The sequence below is a fragment of the Tenrec ecaudatus genome, chromosome 7 (assembly GCF_050624435.1).
Source record: "Tenrec ecaudatus isolate mTenEca1 chromosome 7, mTenEca1.hap1, whole genome shotgun sequence".
NCBI classification, from domain to species: Eukaryota; Metazoa; Chordata; class Mammalia; order Afrosoricida; family Tenrecidae; genus Tenrec; species Tenrec ecaudatus.
Window position 1 is genome coordinate 71,469,802 of NC_134536.1, and position 7,005 is coordinate 71,476,806.

The 7,005-nt window shown below is 38.8% G+C and overlaps 1 non-coding gene across 1 annotated transcript; it reads left to right on the forward strand.

Annotated features, from left to right (window-relative positions):
- Window positions 1–424: 424 nt before the first annotated feature.
- LOC142453932 (U6 spliceosomal RNA) lies at window positions 425–528 on the forward strand. The gene has a single exon (XR_012785486.1). It is a non-coding gene; the product is annotated as a U6 spliceosomal RNA (small nuclear RNA).
- The last annotated feature ends 6,477 nt before the right edge of the window (window positions 529–7,005 follow it).

Genomic DNA, 7,005 nt, shown 5'->3' on the forward strand with positions numbered 1-7,005 from the left:
GTTATGCTTCATTAATATGTGACTTTTTACATTTATACTGTGATTATCATCCTTCATTATCCAAAAAGGCTTTATTAACTAAGCTACAATGAAGACAATCGCCTTGCCATCTTGGGAGAAGTTTACTGTGACAGACTCTTAAATTTAAAATATAGATATTTTTAAAATGGATTTTAGAAGAGGAGACTAAAATGATGCCTAAATGGCACTTTCAGACGCCTCTTAAGTCCGGAATCTTAGCGCCATCGCAACGACTGTCTGCGCTTAGGGGCGGTTTGAGTAAGGGTAAGCCTGGGGGGCGGGGGAGATGCTTTAACGGTGCGTTTGGAAGCCCATCCTTCTGCCTGGCAAAATCTTTGACTGGCAACCTCTGGAAAACTAGATATAAAACCGCAACCTGGCATTCATAAACCTCTTAGAGGGTGTGCTTGCTTCGGCGGCACATATGCTAAAATTGGAACGATACAGAGATTAGCATGGCCCCTGCGCAAGGATGACACGCAAATTCGTGAAGCGTTCCATATTTAACAAAAGAAAAGAAACGGAAGATGACCAGCTCCTAAGTCTGCCCCATCCCCTGCACCTGAGGAGTAGGGATTGAATTCTCACCACCCCGCAGTGTCTTCCACTTATGTTTTCTTGGAGGCTCCCCATAGAAGAAATACACATGAACTACAAAGTGAGCAACAGAGAGTATGTCGCCCAGATACTCAAGTCTCAGGAACTCAAAGGGCCAGTTCTACCCTGTCTGGTAGGGTCCCCATGAGTTAGCATCAACTTGATGGCAGTGAAAGAGGAGAGAGAGAAAGAGAAATGAGAGAGAGAGAGAGAGAGAGAGAGAGAGAGAGAGAGAGAGAGAGAGAGAGAGAGAGAGAGAGAGAGAATGAGTTATTCCAGAAGAAGACTTCGTGGTGCAATACTTAAGTACCAGCTGTAACCTAAAGGTCCACATTTCCAATCCATCAATCTTTCTGTGGGAGAGATTGCGAGAAGGGTATGTAACAGTTTTCCACCAAAACGAGAGGGCCACAGCCAGGGAAACCCTGCGGGGCCATGCTGTTTCATTATCTGGCTCTGACTAGGCTGGGAGGCCATGGATTGAGGCAGCACTTTCCATGTTTTACTCTGTGTTACAGGCTTTCAGACCAGAGCCATTTGGGGCCCATCACACTATGGCAAATTGACACATGGCTAGAGTAATCAGTCTTTGTTTTGATTTCCTTCCTTGACAAAGGAAATTTGCATTATTCATCATGATTTATCTCTCATCGTTTGCTGTATTGTGGACAACTATTTTTATTATTAACCAAAACACTAAACAATGACACTGGGGAGAAGCAACAAGAGGGCCACCTTCCGCTCTGGATTTCTCTCCCACATTGCTCTCTGAACTCTCTGTCTCTCTGAAACTTTTCCATACGCCCTAGCCACACACACGCCTGGTCCACACACACACTTGTCTCACCACACAGATTACCAACACCTACAACTACACTGCAGCTCTCCTGGCTGAGGATGCAATGCATGCATTTGAACCAGATTTTTTACCCCAAATTTTCATAAGAAAGGAACTTAAATGAAGACACACTGAATTGTAAAAGTTGCAAATAAAAAATTTTGGAATTATATTTTCTGTATTATATATTTAGTACTATAAACTAATAAGATGAATTATAATAAAGATGTCCTCAAGTTAATGCATTTAATTCTTTCTCTAGTTCTAAGAAGACCTCCAAAATTCAATCTATTGATTCCCTCTAAACGTACATTCTAGTGTGATAATGTAAATATGAATTTATTATTTCTTCCAGTAACCTGCATATCGCAGGTCTTTTCAGATTTAAGTTGGTGAACATGAGCATCTTTGGGGCCAGACCTCATTACTGATCATACAAAAGAGCAGGCTGTTCTAGGACACCAGTATGCAGTTCTGACTTATGCTGCTACACTAAACTTGTCATTTTGGCGCTTCTTCTTTAAGGGAAGTTTTGGCCCTCAAATAATTTCAATCTTTCTCTCTGTTCTCAGAGTTCTTGGGATCAAAATAATTCAGCTGAACCTGTAGTGGAATTTCTACTAAAAGTTAGATAACAAGGTCTAAAGTATGAGTTAAAAGATGCTAAAATTAATATATATTTGTTGGAAATAATATGCATCCTTCCACTAGATTATTTAATTGTTTTAATTTTCATGCAAATACACACCTCATTGCTTCATTTTCCTTCAAAGCAGTATATTTGGGGATTTAAGAAATATTCTTCTAGAAGATGCTATGTTTATTGCTCATCCTGTCAAACTCTAAGAGCTTCCATTAGGTCTGCTTCTGTATCTTCCTTTATGTTTGTTTTCTATGTGCTTAAAGTGCTAATGACATTTATTGCTTTAGAGATTTATTAGATTAGCACCACTGTAACTGTTTATGGTGTTACATTTTACAAGATTCACTTAATATAATTTTAATTATCACTGAAAAATGGCTTCTAGTCATAAAAGTACTTTAAAAATTACAAGCTAAAACCACCCTAAATTAAAAGTCAGGGCTTGTGCTATTAATAATAATTTTATAAAATGAGAACATCACATGGTACAGTAGCTCAATATTGAAGTGTTTATATTTTAAATAACGGAAAATACATTGAGAAAGGAAAACTGCCAAATAAAATAGATTATTTATGATACATATCTCCACAGTATTGTAGAAAAATTACTGGTGTGATAATCATGAGTTATTAACAATATGTGTTATTTCAGGAAATGAGATTTGGTCTTTAATCTTGGTGTTCTACCACCATATGGTGGCTACAAAATATTAGAATGTAATGGTAAAAACAGTGTACGAACCCATTGGATGCCAAGCAACATGAACGCTGCATTTGATTAGTGGATATGCTTAATTATTAATCATCTACAAATAGATACCCCACAAGAGCATTAGATAATGATTATATGGGAATAATATTACCAAGGATCTAAATATGATATAGGTATGGATATACATATAGGTATAGATATAGATATGGACCTCAATATATATATACATACATCTAAAATATAAAGATCACATACACATATCAAATTCAAAAACTCAATTTCAGAGGATATTATAAAGTACAAACTTTTATTGCAGCCTAACTAATTTAAGAATTGGTATATTTGTTATTTCACTAATTTATTATTTACACGATGTTTTCTTCCTAAACAGACTATGACATTCCCACCTCTTCAATTTTGCTTGTTTGCTTTCCTCACTTCTTGCGACTACCAACCAACCATCTGTCGGTTTGTCATCATGTTGTGGACTCTATGTCGCCATGGTGTTGGAACCATACCATTAGTGTGGTAGTTCAAGTTTTGTGTCAATTTGGCTCAGCCAGTTGGCTAGTCAGCCGTTCGTTGCGCAGTTCAGATGTACTAATCTCCCAAGATGAGATCTAACATAGAGTTATTACTTCCATGATGAGCTATTCTATGAGTAGTCAGTCATTTTTAAGGAAGTGTTGTTGTGGGAGTGAGCTACTGCCAATAGATATGACCCAGTGGAAACGCTTGCTTGCTTTTTGCTCGGTCTGGATCTTGCATCTGGCTCTTCATCTATCTCTGATTCTTTGGACTTGAACCAGAGGCCTTCCAATGTTGTCTGGCAATCATGGGTATCTTCAGAAACCTACCATCTTACCTGGATTCATTCACATTTATAACCAGAATCCTGCCCTCTTACCTGCTGATCTTGGGCTCACAAGAGTTTGCAGCCCATGAATCAGGAGAAGCTTGCAGCCCCACATGTGACCCATGGGCTTGGAGCTTACTGGCCTCTACAAGTGTGTGAGTAATTTCCTTAATATAAAACTAGCCCTAGTTGCATAGTGGTTACATATGGAGCTTCTAACGACAAGATATACAGTCCGAAACCACTAGCCACTCCAAAGGAGAAGGTCGAAGCCTTCAACTGCCATAAAATAGCCTGCCCTGTTCTACAGGGTCACTATGAGTCGGCATCCACTTGATAGCAAAGAGTTAGGTTTTTTGTGTTTTGTTTTGTTCTTGTCTATGCATATTATAACATTCACTGGTTTTGCTGGTCTAGAGGAGTCCACGACCACTAGCATTCCAAGTAGCAGCCGGTTAGGCAGGTTTCAATGGAGCTCTGAGACTACAACAGAGTAGGAAAAAATGTTTGGTAACATGCTTCCAAATTAACCAATACAGATGTAGTTAGGGTAAAATTTAACAGCTTATCATTTGATCTCACTTATGACCCATTTTAAAGTTGTGCTATTTTTTAATATCTTCTGTTTTTTTTCCCATCTAGGGGTTTCTCTATTTTATTTTATTATTGTTAACTTTTTGTTTTTGTATTTTTTTTTTTAGTATATGAAATCCAGAATAGGGGACTCTATAGAGACAGAAACTGGATTCATGGAGGTAGGGCAAGGGATGTTGGTGGGAAATGGGGAGCTAATTAGAAGGAGTACACAAAAGAAGGAAACCTAAAATTGATGTGGTAATGGTGTTCAACTCTTCTTGACACGATTGATCTATTGAATTGTGTGATATTTGGATTATGTCCCAATAAAACTTTTTAAAAAGAGAAAGACATACCTTAGATATAAAGATTATAAAGATAGACTAAAAGTCAGCACTTTTGCTGTCATAAAGTCAATGCCACTCTTAGCGACCCTATAGAACAGGGTATAACTTCCCCTGTGAGTTTCTGAGATTATAGCACTTTTTGGAGAGTAGAAAGTCCTATCTTTCTCTCACCTAAAAGTCAAAGGATAGAAAATATATATATAAATTTAACAGCAATCAAATAAGAGTAGGAATGGCAATAATCAAGTCTGATAAAAATATACTTTGAGACAAATTCAGTTTCAAGAGAGAGAAGGACACAGTATAAAGATTAAAGGGTAGATTACATGAGCACATATCACAAAAATTTGTTATGCACACTGTGGAAGAGCCTCAAAAGACATGAACCAAACTCTTACAGAGTTGAAGAAAGAGTAGGTCACTCCACAATAACAGTGAAAACTCAGCTTACTGCCCCAGAGTCGAGCTGACTCCTCGTGAACTAGGGCAGACCTGCCGCTGTGGGTTTTCGAGGCTGTAACCCTTTATGGAGGAGAAGCCTCCTCTTTCTCCTAGGATAAGATCAGGAGACTTTAATACATCATAATTGATGAAGTGAGAGCAACTAGAAATACTCGACAAAGACCGAGAAGTAACCAATACAATCAACCAAATCGACTGTACACACGACAGAACACTTCACCCCCAAAAGCACCACGTTCATTCTTTTCCAGTGTACGTGGAACAATATCCAGAACAGACTCTATCTGAGGCCACAGACAAGCCTCAATAAATTTTTGTTTGTTTCAAATTAACTTATCACTGAAGACTCCAAGTCCATTTATGTTTTACTTTTCCGCCTATTTTTGAGCTGCTCAGACCACTATTTAGGTTTGAGGGATAAGGAATCTGGAGGGACTTTGTTTGTTTTTAAAGAAACATACTGTATATATTTACACAACTAAGCTCTGAACATGCAATCAACAAGATCCTGCCACCCCGAATCCTTCCTCCTTCCTTCTTCAATCTCCCGTCCCTCCTCTTTTCCTGTTCCCCCCCTCATCCCTGGCCTCCTTGAAGTCATCAGTCTTGTTTTTGGTGTATAAATCATGTTTCTTTTTATTTTTCCTTATAATGATGATCAGTAAACATTTATCTTTGTAAGGTTGGCGAAGTTTGCTAAACATGATGTTATCTAGGTTTGTCCATGTCTCTCAGTGTTTAAGAGAATTGTCTTTTTTTTCTATTGATGCACAGAGAGCGTTCTCTTGTGTAACTGCAACACAGTTGTCCATCCCTTCCTCAATAAAGGGGGTTTCTGTTGTTTCCATCTTTTTGCTAGTGTGGAAATTGCTGTAATGAACATGGGTATGGATTTCAAAAATTACCGTATATACTTGTGTATAAGTCGAGGTTTTCAGCTCAAAAAATGTGCTGAAAAACTGGGGTTCAGCTTGTACATGGGTCAGTGGTACCCAGCGAGGTATAACAACTCCTGGCCTCCCCCTCAAGGTAATGGACGAGCGCCCGTCATCTCACGGGTGATTTCCATTTCTCCGCTGTTCATTCAAAGCCTCACTGACACTGCAGGGCTTTGAATGTTTGTTTACTCACATCTAACCAATCAGAACCATCCTATGACATGGATGGCTCCAATTCACAGAAGCACCCATAATGATTCACTTACACCGGCAGCTGAACTGGTAAGGATGTGCCTGTGACTGCGCTCCGTCTGTCTCTCCCCTCTGGTCTCTGTGTTAATTTACATCCTGCATCCCCCGCTCGCACAGACTCCCCACCTCCTCCCGGCTAACACGTCACGGGGGAGGGGGGACATTACCATGAAAGTTCTTTTTCAAAGTCTTGTTTTTTTTAATCCTATTAGAAATGGATACTCTTGAACCAAAACAAAAACACATGTCACATGAGGCTGGTTTCAAAATGAAGGTTGTGTCAAGAATAGAAGAGAGCAATAACAGTATTGCAAGTAGGGAATTCTGTGTTGACGAAAAGCAAGTGAGGGAGTGGCAGAAAATGAAGGCTGACTTGGAACAGATTCCAAAAGCTAAAAAATCTCATTGTGGTTTAACATCTTTTTATGGGGCTCTAGAGAGTGAATTGCATAAATGGGTTATGGAGTGTCATCAAAGTCTTTACTGTGTAACACGCATGGGAATCCACATGCGTGCTCTACAAATGGCTAAGGATGAGAAATATAAAACACCTGGTATTGAAATATTTACTGCATCAGCAGGATGGTGTACTTACTTCATGAATAGGTTTGGCCTATGTTTGAGACAAAGAACAAAGATTTCCCAGAAATTGCCACAAGACCTTCAAGAAAAAATTATGTCATTCCAGTCATTTATTATAAAACAAAAAAGGATTTATAATTATGACCTTGCAGATATTGGGAATGTTGATGAAACTGACATG